This window comes from Protomyctophum bolini (assembly GCF_963924005.1).
Source record: "Protomyctophum bolini genome assembly, chromosome: 3".
Taxonomy (NCBI): Eukaryota; Metazoa; Chordata; class Actinopteri; order Myctophiformes; family Myctophidae; genus Protomyctophum; species Protomyctophum bolini.
The window spans coordinates 2,586,512-2,602,088 of NC_137864.1; the positions used below are offsets into that span (position 1 = coordinate 2,586,512).

Genomic DNA, 15,577 nt, shown 5'->3' on the forward strand with positions numbered 1-15,577 from the left:
TGCCAGGAGAAATCCTTGTCCATAACGCTGTATACTCCTTCTGTCTGTCTGTGCTGCTGCTGCTGCTGCTGCTGCGTAGTAGTAGGAGGCAATAAATGCTGCTCTGGTGTCGTGATCGTGTTCTACTGTGCTGCAACACACACACACTGCAGCCAGTCGTGCTTGTAGTGTGTAGTAGCACCATAGCACTGACGAAGTTCTTAGCACCGAAACGTTTTACTTATTTTTCTATACGGTGAGCGAGTCTTTTCCTGTCAAAGTTTCCCTGTAGTGTGTAGTACACAATACCACCAAGAAGAGTTCTACAACAGTCCCAGTCCCAGAATGATTCAGAGCCAGTTCTGTAATCGGCACATCCTTGCTTGTTCTCTTGTCATCTTAATACCCCCAGTGTGATATACAGTACATCCGCATGCATTGATTATCACTAAAAAACCCTGCGAATGCAGGTGACTGGAGCCCCCCAGGGGTCTGTAGTACTAGGCCCCATCCTTTTCCCCCTCTACACGAAACCACAAATGACAGATCCACAAAACACATTGTTGACTGGCTATTTTCGTTGAATGTTCGCGTCCACAATAGTCACACTAGGGTTCAATTCAATTCAAGTAGCCTTTATTGTCTCCGAGGAGAAATTTGTCTTGGGTTACCAAGAGACAGCGTTATACATTACTGGCATACATAGATACACACACAGTTCATGGTACAAAAAGAATACAGTTCATAGTACAAAAAATAATTATCCTACCCACACTGTGCAAATATATCAAGAGGTTCAAGTATTACAGTATCGCACTCTCCCATCATATGGTCTTCCCCGTTCCCCCCCCCAGTAGTTAGTTATCCGTTATTGAGTGCTTTGATTGACAGTACAAACGAAGGAGAATTTATATCTGTTGAGCTTACAGTATGGTCATCTGTACCGTCCAGGCATCAACTCATATTCTTCATGGAGGATGTGGTTCGGGTCTCGGGTGATTTTGAGGCCCTGCTTCCTCACTGTACTCTCAAATATCTTTTGAAGAGAACATGCATATCTATAATTTCTCCAGCCCTCTTGACTATAGGTTTTGAAGTTGGGATTTGAGTTTGACGGACAGGTTACCAAACGGTGTGGTGATGCCATAAGGGATGATGAGGGATCTATGTTCGCCCTATAGAACAGTAGCATGATGTTTGTTGACACGCCATGGACCCTGAGCCTTCTCAGAAAGTACATGCGCTGGTTAATTCGGGAACAAACGGGAATCAACTTGGTTGGCCCAGTTTAACTGAGAATCAAAACAAATACCCAAGTACTTATATGAAGTCACCTGTTCCACATGTGGTTGAACATCAGGTTATTTTGGGGAGTGGCAGTGGCTCCAGAGGTAGAGCGACCGTCTTGGAATTGGTTGTCAATGAAGGGAACCGATCAGTTTTCATTCTTCAAGTGGTCTTCTATTTTAGAAAAAGCCTTTATGACAAGTCATTTAATACTCTCCTCCAGACCATCACAGAGCTAGGCTATAGGTGCAATCTACTTGTGATTATCTTTGGCCTAGGACATGTGTATATAGGTTGGTTGTAAGAGGCTTCCAACAACTTGGGATGCCAAACAAAAAAGCAGTCTTGCACAATTCTGTCGAATCTCTTGGGACTATCTATACGAACTATCTATCTAACTATCGGTAGCCGCCAGATATGGCGTAAACGCTGTTACTTGTACCCCGGGTTTTGCTGACTGCATTCTGTATACAGCACCATGTCAATATTTGTGTCCTTTGTATTCCATCTCTTATGTGGACATAAATGATTAAAGTGTGCGTGTTTACATTCACACACATACAGCGCTTTGGATAAAGGCGCTATGTAATGCAGTCCATTTGCCATTTATTCTCTGGCGTGTGAATTGAAAGTCACACCTTTGTCACATACTTGGACAGTGCATCTCCTAATGTGTACAGCTGAGCCTGTTTGTGTTCAGTAATATCTTCTCTCGTGCGAAGAAGCTGGAAGGGATGGGCCTTTTCTGACGAGCTGAATTAATGACCATATGGCACGTGGTGGCATTTATGCACCATTTACCTTTACAAACCCCTTCTAAACCAATTACAATCTGTCCTCCTGCATGGTTTAGTAATGTAGTCCCGGTGGATTGCAGCATAGTGGAGGCAGTGCTGAAGTTGAGGTTGCAGACAGGACCCCCCCCCCCCCCCTGCACACACACATCACACACACACACGTCACCCACACCAACCCGCCCGGACCTTGCAGAAAGGATTTTGGTTTTAATTTTCCTTCCCATTTACCTCCAAGCTTATCAGGACAGTCGAGGAGAGGGAGAGGGCCCATGAATGTCAGGGTCAGACTACGGGATGCGATCGTTCCGCCGGCAGAGGCAGTGAAGAGGGGGGGGGGGGGGGGAGAAAACCAATTTGAAGCGTTAATGGATTTGTTCTGCTTCTATGTGTTCCTCTCTCTGATGGTGCACTAGACTATAGACTAGCCCTGCATTCCATTTCAAAAGTCCAAAGTCTGTCAGTGCCGGTGGAGACAGACAGAGAGAGAGAGAGAGAGAGTACAGGAGATGAACAACCCACTCTCCAAATTCCAATACACACATTTCTGCCTTCCCTGTTACTGACTGTATTCATGACAGATGTCCTGTAGCTCAGTGGACGGAGCAATGTATTTAACCCATTCTGACCTGAGATCAGATTCATACGAGGTTTTCCACTGGACACACACTGGTCTGATTTACCCATTCTGACCTGAGATCAGATTCTAAAAATGTCAGTCGTTCTTCGATTTTTCAAAAATAGCAGGCCTACAAGCTCGTAGATCTGCTATTTTTCAATAGCTAAAGCATAACATGATGTTAACACCAAAATGGGTTCCCGTTCAGAATGGGTTAAACCACATGAACCCCTGCATCCCTATTTGGTGCGACGGCTTGTATATCTGCTATTTGTGTCGGAAGATATTTGTCGCGCGGAAACGGCAGGGAGCCTAGTATAGGGGTCTGTCTGTGGGATCCCTGGTCAACTATGTATAAGAGTTTACGTTACGATCTCAAGCTTTTCTGCGGATAAAGGCTCACTTGTATGGCTGCGTGCATTTTGAGAGCATATTTATTTGTTCATGGGGGGAATTGCTGTCTTTACAAGCCCGCCTGGAGTCACTCATTCACAGTCGTATGAGCGCGGGCAGTGCATCGAAGCCTGTTTGTAAGGAAATCAAGCGCTTCCCTTCCCTAGTTCAGCTATACAGATATGCTGGATCACTGTACGCACCTGGCATTGATATTAAGGTGTACATTATTGTGATATTTACTACACGGTCCAATCAGCCAATCAGAATCAAGTATTGGGACTAACCGTTTTAGAATCTCTCATATCCCATAAGACAATTTCGATACAATATCGACATACCAGCCTTAATGGGCCTACTGTACATGTTAGACATACTCTTGTGGTTGCGTGGAAGCTCTATGGAAACATGGTTTAAATATACTCTAATGCATCCGCCTGCCAACATCACTCGGCATGTTGGGTTATGTAATTCATGCAATGCTTTGTGCATCTCTCAGCTTGGCCAGTCTTTAAATAGCCACCTGTTTTGAGCATATTCTGTCGGTCAATTACACCCGAGAAAATATTACCGTCTCTTGTCTGTCGGGTGGAAACCTCATTGTCATACCATGCCATGTCCAAAACTGGTTCAGTATTCATATTCAAAAGCAGCACAGTGTTGTAGATCTGCTACTTTTTAAGGCTTTTGTGTGGTATGAATCAAGTAGGGCGTTAATTTACGGAAAACCACAAAAAGTCAGAATATGGAGATAAGAGGTTCCTGCCCAACAGCAACGATGTATAAAAAACCAAAAACAGTGTCTTATAGTCTCTGGGGGGGGGGGGGGGGGGTGGGGGGGGGGGTGCTGAAGCATGGTGTTGGGTGTATGTCAGTGTGTGTGTGTGTGCGCGCACGTGAGTGCTTTGTGAGTGGGATGGAACTCTTAGAGCCGATTCATACTCCTATTTTATCGCTGTAGTGCCGAAATGATTTCGGACGGTAAAGCCCCCCCCCCCCGAACCTCAAATGACGTCACATTGTATAGGCTCTACAGAGCTCTAAATAATAATATTCGGCTCTAAAACAGGAGTATGAATCGCGCCGTACTCTGTTCCTCCTCTCTTCTTCCTTTCCTCTCTCCTCTAATCGCCTCCTCATTCCTCCTTTCATTCTGCTCTCCTCTTTGCTTCCCCTCTTCTCTCCTCTCCTCTCCTCTCCTCTCCTCTCCTCTCCTCTCCTCCCCGTTCCTCCTTGTATCCTCCTCCTGCCCTAAAGCGGATGTTTTGGCATCACCACTCGGTTTCCTTTCCTTCACCGGGCCTCGGCTGTAAATACACACGGCCCGGAGGACCACTCACTATTGAACACGGAATATGTGACGTTTTATAAAAAAGCTCTCCTGTTTTATATTTGTATAGGAGCACTTCGCCTATTTTCAGCTTTATCTTCAATACAGTGTTTCCTGCAGGAAAAAAAAAGCTTTGGCATGGAGCTGGGCCCCCCGTGATTAATTCATTAATTAGATTAATTAATTATATTAATAAATGAAGAATAATTTGTATTATTGCTCTTGTATTGCTATTGGAGACACTGGGGAGGCACTCGGGGGAGACACTGGGGAGGCACTGGGGGGGACACTGGGGAGGCACTGGGGGGGACACTGGGGAGAAACTGCAGCCACTGGGGAGACACTGGGGACGTACTGGACATTTCATATCGCACACACCATGATTCACTTGACTTAACTATCACAACATACTAGACAAGTTGAATAGCAATAAACATGGGTATACTAGTGTAAATGGAACCTGCTATAACTCAACTAATTGACAGTTTGTACCAGGTGCTGCACAGCCAGCTGTTGCATGCTCAAAATAGAGACACCAGGTTGAAACTGTTAGTCAAAGACAGAAACACCTCGGCTACAAACAAAGCATTCTGTGTTGTTTCCGTTCATTTATCCAAGCTGGAACACCATCGATTTAACTGATCATTAAAATTACAACAAATACGCGCTGAAAGATGCACGCGTCCCATCCGTCTGACCACTTAACATGGCAGCTGTTCCGCGAACACTCCGCGTTCAATCCAGGAAAAGGCTGGCAACGCTATTTCAGTCTTCAGTGTAGGCGTTGAGAAGATGCTGCTTTTACCCCCCCATCCATTCAGAGTATGGCTGTTGGCATCTCGAAGCGGGGGGAAATCTCCCTCGACTCGCCTGGTTTTGTCTGCTGGAATTCCCACAGCAGGAGGCTTGTCTTGTAAAGCAGGTCAGAGAAGAAAGGACTCTCGCTTCCTTCTTAATCTGGTTCGCCATCATCCAGAAACATCTAGGCACGACAAGATGGAGCTGCCTGGAAGCAGCTAATGCATTTTGCTCATGGACACCGTAACATGGCACATGTAAATGAAAATGAATATATATATATATATATATATATATATATATATATATATATATATATATATATATATATATAAAGGAAATGTACTCGAAACCGAATAATCAAGAAACAAGGTTTTTATGGGTTTTCTTTCCTCTTACAGTATATATCAATTAATTGATGAGAGAAAAAAATGTAATACATCTTTTTTAATTGACTTAATTGAGTCTGATTAACCACCAGTGGTGTAGTATACCGTTATATGCTATATACGTAGTATGCCGCGCCGAAGCATATACCATCTGCTGATGATTTCAGCCATTAATAATTATGTATACCATCCAAAAAAAACCCCACAAATTGTGAAATGTCCGATCTATAAGCTCACAACACTTATTGCTATGCATTGTGAGCCTGTACAGTAGATCAGCTAGTTTCACTTTTTGACTTGATCGTTATTTTTTTTTAATTGTTGTCATAGCTGACACCCAGCCCTATACTATGTTTTCGTTTCGTTTTACAACATAATGTTTAAAGTGATCCAACTGAAGTTGATGGTACATTTCAACATTGGCCTATATATACGCTGACAGAACATGACTGCTGTTTATCATTACTAGTCCTTAGACCCGTTCTGAATATATGAACAGCAAATGATGTCCAGTGTGGGTAATGTGATATTGCCTTGGCAACAGTTACAATCCTGTGCACTTAAATATCTGTTGGATCATAACATATGAATACTTGTGACGGTGATGTTCAGCAGGGACAAATTAGCCATTGGGCCGTGGACCAGGGGCCCTTGGCTCTCAGGGGCCCTTTGGGGAAATTGGACCGTGAGGTACTAGGTTTGACGCCCTGAAAAGGGCTCCTGGGGCCCTTCATTGGCTGTTGATTGTGTTACATTTAGGTTAAAAAGATGATAAAAACACGGAAAAACACGAAAATGTTTGCGCGCACGGGCCCTGAAAATATTACCGGCCCAGGGGCCCTCGTAGGGGTTAATCCGTCCCTGATGTTCAGTGTGTCACGCTGGGTGCGCGCAGGGCTGTAACCTGTCGTAGTCAGTGGCCGGGCTTTCGGCGTGCATGTAGCCTAAATATATGGCACGGTGGTTGAGGAGGGAGCGGACAGTGTGGTGTCGAAACGGCGCGTGTGTTCACGTTAACATGCCCCCCCCCGTCCCAACTGTCAGAGCTGGCTTCCAGGTGCCTGTGCCACGCAACCCCCGCGTTGGCCGCGATGCTTCTCCAAAGAAGAAGTTACGTCGACTGACGCAAGAGTATAGCTATAGTATAGTATCGGGGTCCGAGTTGTTTTCCCCGCGGTCTGTTGCGCGGAAAAGTGTGTCCCAGTATTAATCTGTGTCCGTCCCAACGTGCATTTCACTGGTGACACTGATTTGCGGGGAGAGGAGTTGTTTTTGACGCAAATTAATTTAATTGAGATGAATGTAAGAATGTTTGCCGTGTGTAATGTGGGGTCATGTACTGGTCATCTTCACTTTTCCTTTTCCAAGTATAAGAAGTATAGTGAACATAGCAGATCTACAAGCTCACAGCGTGCGTTATCGCAACATGCTGTGAGCTTGTTTCCTCGTTCTCCTTTTGGGTCTCGACTCTTGAGCTATGAAACAATGTGTGAACCAGCCAGTGCATGGCTTTTGTAAATGAATGAAAAAGGCATCGCTCTGAAACCGTAGCTGATATAAAAGACACCGCTAGGAAACCACAAGGCAGTTGGAAATATTTACTGTTTTTTTGTTTCTCTTTTCTTCCCCCCCCCCCCCCCCCCCCCATCACATTTAGAGTAGTGTTTTCACCCAATTTAGTGTATATGCGCAAATTCATTCCTCCCACTGACTGCTTGCCCCAGCTGTTGTGGCTCACCTGCAGTGAGGACCCCTCATTGACAGGCAGTGACTATGTGCAGTGACTATGTGCAGTGACTATGTGCAGGGACTATGTGCAGTGACTATGTGCAGTGACAAATGTCACTCCAGCTTCCCTCCTCCGGACACGGTCCAAATGTGTGTGTGTGTGTGTGTGTGTGTGTGTGTGTGTTTGTGCGTGTGTGCGCGCGCTCGCGTGACAGTCAGTCTGAGCTACACCATGGCTGGCCCGCCAAAATAATCTTTTGTCAACTAAATCAACTGTAGATTTAGTCGACTAAAACTAGACTAACACTAAAACATTCCAGGTGACTAAAACTAAATGAAAGCTATTCGAGAGACTTATGACTGAAACTAAAATCAAAATTTGCTGCCAAAAACAGCACTGTTGGTAAAGTCCCTATGCCCACCACCAACGGAGGTTGTGGGGTTTGAATGCACCGTCGTTCATCCGGCCTTTGTCGAGCGTCTATTACTCTACTATACACGGACACAAATGGCCTGTGTTCATGGGGCGGGGAGGGAAGCCGCCGGGCCTGGAGCGTGATATTGGTCATGGCATGTTGTTACAAAACCATATATGTCTAGGGGTAAAAGGTAATGCAACATATGGAGGAGAAACGGAAACCAAGGTCTTAATACAAGAATTTATTCAGAAGTAAGGATGAATAAATTATAATAGTCAACAAGTTTACAATAAATGGCTCTTAAACTCAAAGGAAAGACAATAAACGGATCTCAAAACAAAACTATAAAGTTATTCCTTTCCGGAAAGGGAAATAACGTCTCTAAACAAATGTTCAACTTCACAAAATGAGGCAAAACAGTTGGTGCGACAGTAATGCGACGGATGGAAGATGTTTCCCCAGTGGTGCCTGTCTGGGGGTGAAGGGGCTTAGTAGTGTGAGAGCTACGGCCGTTAGCTCCCTCGCGTGACCGTCAGCCAATCGGAGAGGATGATCAGTCCTCCACTGTCATGGCCAACCGGAGTACCCCAGACACACAGCTGATGACAATCATTCTGTCTGAAGACCCATTAGTATACTCTGCATGGGAGGAGAGTTAGTCTAATACAGGTTCATAACGTAACTGCTGCTCAGGTATATATATATATATATATATATATATATATATATATATTAGAAGACATCTACGATAATTCCATATACATACATATATACTATAACAATACAACCATATACATATATACCGGTATATAATATTAGCAATAAACATATATATATTTTTATAATCCAAAATAACAGCCATAACTCATACCACTACATAACTCATAATGAATCATAACCACACACGACCTATAGTCGTGACTCGTGACAATGTACTCCTATGGGGCTGCACCAAGGGGCCAGCTATAGGCACTCCAATGTTGAAGCGCTGGGCCCTAGTGGTAAGAGGAAGGACTGCAGGCGGACCCGTGCATTCTTGACGAGGAAACCCCGTGCGACCGAGCGCTCAATGTTAAAGCCCAGCTGCACTTCCGCACTTCTTGACTTCCGGACACCAAATTTTGGTGTCCAAATGCTGATATCAGCGAAAAAAATGCGGAAATAGACGGTACTTCCGGCAGCCTTCCGGGTGCTTCAAAACGCCACTGAGCAACTTCCACTGACATGAATAGCGGAGGGGGCGGAGCTTCGCGCCAGTTTAGTCTCTATCCTTTTAATACTCTATGGGCTGCACCTGTCGGCAGGGAGTGTTTGCATGGGGCGGGACTCTGGAGATCATGTAGGGTTGTAGGTACAAATAACTAGGACTCTGGAGACCATGTAGGATTGTAGGTACAAAGGCCCAACGTCCTTCCGGTGGGGGCTCCGAGTCCCTCACTGGCAGGCAGGTGAGTCGGTAGGTATAGGATACGACAGTATAGTGAGTGACAACACAGAAATGTGTGTGGGGAAGGAATGCATTGGCATGACGACTAAATTGTGGAGAAAATGGGGTAAAAAAAAAAGGATGTGAAAGAAGAAGGGATACAACGTTACATGAGGTTGGCTGAGAGCTCATGATTTGCTGTTAACCTGGAGTGCTGGAGGAAGGAACACACACACACACACACACACACACACACACACACACGTTAATTTAGATGCTCTTAGAACCTCTTCCCAACTTTTGAAGCTGTGCTTATATCGTAGATCGTCAAAGCAGTATGATTCCACCCGACAGACAATTCATTTATGGATTTCTTTCTTCCAAATTTATTATAATTCATGTTGCATATTTTGACAAGATATGAGTCAAATCATTGGTAATCTGTGTGGTCTACTCTAGAACCCTCCAACATTGGGATCGCAAAATGGGGCATCGGTTGGGCTCTGCTACACTTAGTGTTGGATTATTACCGTGCATTTCTTTTGTTTTTCAATCCGTGTTCCAGTTGAATTACTGTTGACGGCTCTCTCAATAGCCTGGCTGGTTAAACCCCGTGGGTGTATTATATGCTGTCCATCTACTGTACTAACACACTAGAATACTCCCACCTATACTTAACTTTGACGCTTTCATGAACGACTTAACTCAAGCCCACCACACACCGGCTGCGTCCGCCGCGCGGCGGACACGGCCGCCTCCATTATTTTCAATGAACCTATTGCACACCGGCTCCGTTCGCCGCCCGGCGCGCCGATAGAACACAGTTCTATTTTCCAGGCGGCGCCGCGCGGCAACGCGCAGACGGTGTGCGATGGGCTTCAGTCTTCCATTTGTGCGTGTGTGCGTGTGTTGTGTGCACGTGCGTGTTAAGTTATTTGTAGAATCGGCCTCAGGTCTTAAGTCTTAATGAAGTATTATTAAGTGTTCATTTCAGGCTTTAGGGGTTAGGTTTGAAAATGGCAAAAGAGAGGTAGAAATGTACGTCAGAAATGTTGTCACATTTCTTGCCCAACACATAATTTCACCCCTGTTTTTTTTTTTGCTCACAATTGTAGTGTCGCAAGTCTTGTGTTTTGCTGCAGAAACGGCACAGATGGTGGCTGATTTCACGTGTAGTGCACTTGTCCATACATCGTGCTATCGTGTTATGGGTAACGTCACATTAGATTGCCGAGGTGATAACTTCTATAGTTTGGGACTGGGAACACCACTCTGTGGTAACCTGAACGGCGTGGGAGGGAGATGAGTGTTGCTTTTAGAACAGCAACAGGAACAACTGATTGATGTTGGTTTGATCTCATAGCGAAAGGGCAGTGAGGGGGATCACATTGAGCCAATAAGGCCTGAGGCACTGATTTAAATCAGTGGTTCTCCAACTTTTCCGTAATTCATATACGTGTGTGTGTGTGTGTGTGTGTGTGTGTGTGTGTGTGTGTGTGTGTGTGTGTGTGTGTGTGTGTGTGTGTGTGTGTGTGTGTGTGTGTGTGTGCATTTGTTCATGCATTTGAATGCATACATAAATACAATGCATGCACGCATATATGTATGTGCTGCATTAACGCGAGACTCTTATCGCGCGATAGAAATAACATCGCCGTTAATCTATTCTCAAAGCCGGGTCTGCAACTCGCCCTCGTCAGTATATATATAGTTATTTTCGGTGGTGAGCTCACCACCGCTCCGGTGGTGAGGTGACCAGCGCTCCGGTGGTGAGGTGACCACCGCTCCGGTGGTGAGCTGACCACCGGAGCTGAAATAACGTTGAGCGGTGGTGAGTAAAAACAGAGAGAAGGGCTGGTGTCGGCTCGTGACGTCATGTTGTAGTTCGGTGGTCACCAATAGGTTATAACCACCGCAAATCCAGACTATGTATATGGGCCTTTAGTCAGCCTCATTCACCGTGGCCTCATCGCAAAACACCAATCCTCCACATCCCCAAAATAAATCTATAGTTTCATCCGTGCCATACTCGGTCTATAGCACAACCGATTGTTTTAATTCAAAGTGGTATATATTCTGTGAAATGTTTGTCATTTTGTGTATCTATAAAGCTCCAAGTGTCGCGTCTACAGCGCGTTGTGAGCTTGCAGATCTCATTTTCGGTGCGCACACTCACCACGAATCCAAGCAGAGGTCCTCACAAGAACCGTCACAAAGTCCTCAGCGCATGGCGTGTCCCCGCAAAAAGTTGAGATTTAACTCGTGCCATATACTCAGGCAATCCTAAAGCGATTGTTCAAATTCCAAGTGGTCTATACTCTGTGAAGTGTATATTTTCATTAAGAAACGTTTTTTTTATATGCCTTTTATCAAACAATATGGAGAGAGATGCCATGCAGCCTATAGTGCACTGGTACACTCTCTCCCAGCGGTTAATTTCACTATTGTGTATACACCCTTTATTCAAATAGTTGAGAATCAATTCATTAAAAAGAAACTGAGCACAAACCTCATTTGAAAGAATATATTTAAGAGCAGGCTGCCTATATGACAGCCTTTTAAAATGTGCTATACCAAATCACTAATTACATCATGGCAGTCTGTTTTCACGAATCGGGGGCCAATCAATAAAGCAGCAGCAGCTGCCTATAACATCACCTATTCTCATGTTTATCATACCTTTTTTTTTTTTTTTTTGACTAAAAATCATGCTGGCCTGAGAAACCCGTTCGAGTTCAAATGAGCCATTTTAATCTAGATTAACTCCAGGATTGCAGTGAGATTAATCTAGATTAAAATAATTAATCTATGCCCACCGCTAATATATATATATATATATATATATATTAGAGCTGGGACTCGATTAAAAAAAATAATCTAATTAATCAGAGGCTTTGTAGTTAATTAATCTAGATTAATCACATTTTAATCGCATATCAATATTCAACCTGAGAACAGCGAGAAACCTTTTTTTTTCAAATGTTTTTTGGTATCCCAGTGAATCAATGAATAGTGACTACAGGATACCACTCATTTTCAACATTTTACTGTCATTAATATACCCATTCTGTGTTGCCTAGAACTGGAGGTCTGAAAGAATATCAACTTAAGGCGGTGCAGCAGCCTAATGAGCATATTCAGTACTGGAAATGCGCCCAGTGAGAAACGTTCCGCCTGTAGTTAATTAATCTAAATTAATCGCATAAAGTCCCGGCCCTAATATATATATATATGTTGCGACAATGTTGCGTGTTCACTGCAGTGTTGATTACCTTTTTGATGAATTGAATAATCGATAATCACTTTTTATTCATTTGTTATGAAAACTAAAATGTAATCGTTTTCGATGAATCTAATTAAACATCCAAGACCTATTCTATACTTTGTCAAACGACAGTGACCCACACAAAAATTTAAAATTTAAATATCAAATCAAAAACGTCTAAAGTTTCTCCTCCTTTAGACCTACGCTGATGCTACATCATCACATGTCATGATCGATCTCATCACAAGATGAAACTTATGCTTTAACTATATTTAACTACTAAATAGCAGATCTACAAGCTCATAGCGCGCCACCGAGTGGCGCGCTACGAGCTTGTAGGTCTGCTATTTTTGAAAAAAAAAGACTGACATAGAAACATAGCTTTTTCAGAAAACTGTCGGATGTAGAAGACATTTTTTTAATCTGATCTCAGATCAAAATGGGTTAAAGCATCTGTTTGAGGTTGACCTATTCTAGCTCCCTGGGGAACTAGTATGGGCAGCTCTCCTCCTCATCCCTCCCCTCCTTCCCTCCTCTCCTCTCCTCTCTCTCCTTTCCTCAGTGCATTCTAGACATTAGTTAGTTCTAACCATAGACTGTAAACAAATATGGACAAAGCGTTCTCCGGGTCTGATATGGACGTAAAATGAAGCCTGTCAGTCCTTGAATTGTAAATCGCCATCTTTCTAGATCCGTTTGGGCCCAGCTGAGCCATTGGCTGGCCCAGACAACGAGGCGGGACTTCCCCCATTCTTCTTCGTTGGTTTTTATTTTGACTCGAGTGGGTGGGGGATCCCGTTCATAGACTGTAACGGTAGCCACGCCCCTCAGAACATACGCGACTTTATGGTCCTTCTTTTAATAAATGGGACCATAATTTTCCAAAAAGAATATTATGACATTAGAAATGTGACTTTAAACAAGTGACTGGAAGCAGAAATTATTCATGACCATGTTTATTAAGGTAATACAGTCGAGGTGAAGTTGGGCCCAAATACATGGACCTCTATGGAGCTATGGGGTTTTTTGAGTCCAATGACAGCGCCACAACAGGCCATTATATTAATTTTCAGGAAATCCCCATTTTCTTAGTGGCTTCACAAAATATCTGCCTAAAGCCAAATTCCAATACCCAATATCTCGGCCACTCGCTCACTCACACTCGTTCACTCCAGCATGGCAAATTACGGTGGAATTGGTGACATGCCAAATATGTGACCATCTTGTTCACACAACTATTACATGGAAGTCTTTAAATACATGGCCTAAATACAGTTAGGTTGAACTCTGCTAATGAACAAACTGCAACAATTTACATTAGGACACATTTACATTATGTTATCGTCTACACGGTTGTCACATATGTCAGCAGGTCACCAATTCCACCATAACACCACCTTGCTGGAGTGACTGAGTGCGAGTGAGCGAGTAGCCGAGATTTTGGGTATTGGAATTTGGCTTAAAGTCTAGACGGCAGCCTATGAAAGAAAAGAGCACATGCTCAAAATGTATTTTGCACTCAAACACTGAGGCCAAGTGTATGCAGTACTTCTGTGTGCAGTGACGAGCAGGAGGAATATCCGTCTATACTAGTTTAAATATGAGTTGTTTCAAGATTCAGGGAAATATTTGTGTATTATAAAATTATGTCAGTAATAATAATATTATTAAACACATTCACCGCCATTGACCGGGACATTCCAGCATGGGGCTAAATATGTATTTTTTACAAAATGTTATAGCGATTTATTTTTTTATTATTTACTATAGTCCTACTAGACCCCAATAAATTACATCTGGCCACAAAAGATCACAGGATCTACTGAATGTGTCAAATTGACATATATGACACACATGTGGCTTACCTCCAGTATAGGCCTCCTTCACATTCAGTAGATCCTGTGATCTTCTGTGGCCAGATGTAATTTATTGGGGTTTATTAGGACTATAGTAAATAATAAAAAAATAAATTGCTATAAAATGTTGTAAAAAAATACATATTTAGCCCCATGCTCGAATGCCCCCTAAAATCCCTAAAACGAAAGAAAGCAGCAAATTAATAACAACCTAAAACATGAACCATGCGGTTGAAAACAACTAAAGTTGTCCTTTTTTAATTGCGCTAGTAACCACCGTATGAATAGCTGTCAGTTGCTAGGCGATTGATAAACAGGAAATTAAACGGAAGGGGGAAAAAAGTCCCCTCCGTCCGCCTCCTCCATGTAAACAGACTTTTTTTTAAAATGCATTTATCTCGAATTATTTTCCCAGATTGTGTTTTTTAATCAAACCAACCTTTTATACGCGGCTCATAACGCGTCACTGGTCGCGGTTACACAAAATATATGTTTTGGGTGAATTTTGGGGCGGGAACCCCTTTTGGTGTTAGCATTATGCTATGCTTTAGCTATTGAAAAATAGTTAAAAAAAAACGAGCTTGTATAGATCTGCTATTTTTGAATCATCGAAGAACGACTGACACAGAAACATAGCTTTTTCGGAAGACATTTTTAGAATCTGATCTCGGGTCAGAATGGGTTTTTTAACGGAAAAAATAAAAACTTGCCTCAGCTAAACTTAGCAAGTAGTGTGATGGATGTGTGTGTGGACACGACACTGTAACATCTGTAACCTCGGCGACCTGTCTGTCTGTCTTCAGTTTCCACAGTGTGTCTGATGTCTTTGAATCAAATTGTACTCTCTCAACTCTTTGCCATCGTTGCCATAGTTACCCAGCATCTTGACTCACCCAGTTTGCAGGGGGTGTTTAGAAGTCCAGTGCTGTTTTATTTAAAGGTTTCTGCCTTGTTAACACGCAAAGCGTGAACTTGTACAGTAGATCAGCTATTAAAAAAATATTTAAATACCTATATGTCAGTCATTTATGTTTTTTACTTTACTTTACTTTTGTTTGCAAAAAACAATATGTTAATTGCAATTATTTGTAAGTAATCGGCAGATAAGACGCCATGATGGTCATCCTGGTGTGTGTGTGTGTGTGTGTGTGTGTGTGTGTGTGTGTGTGTGTGTGTGTGTGTGTGTGTGTGTGTGTGTGTGTGTGTGTGTGTGTGTGTGTGTGTGTGTGTGTGTGTGTGTGTGTGTGTGTGTGTGTGTGTGTGTGTGTGTGTGTGTGTGTGTGTGTGTGTGTGT

General features: G+C 43.3%; 1 protein-coding gene across 1 annotated transcript in view; it reads left to right on the forward strand.

Moving 5' to 3' along the window:
* Positions 1-15,577, forward strand: part of strn (striatin, calmodulin binding protein) — a 59,860-nt gene that overhangs the window by 1,189 nt on the left and 43,094 nt on the right. The window lies entirely within an intron of this gene.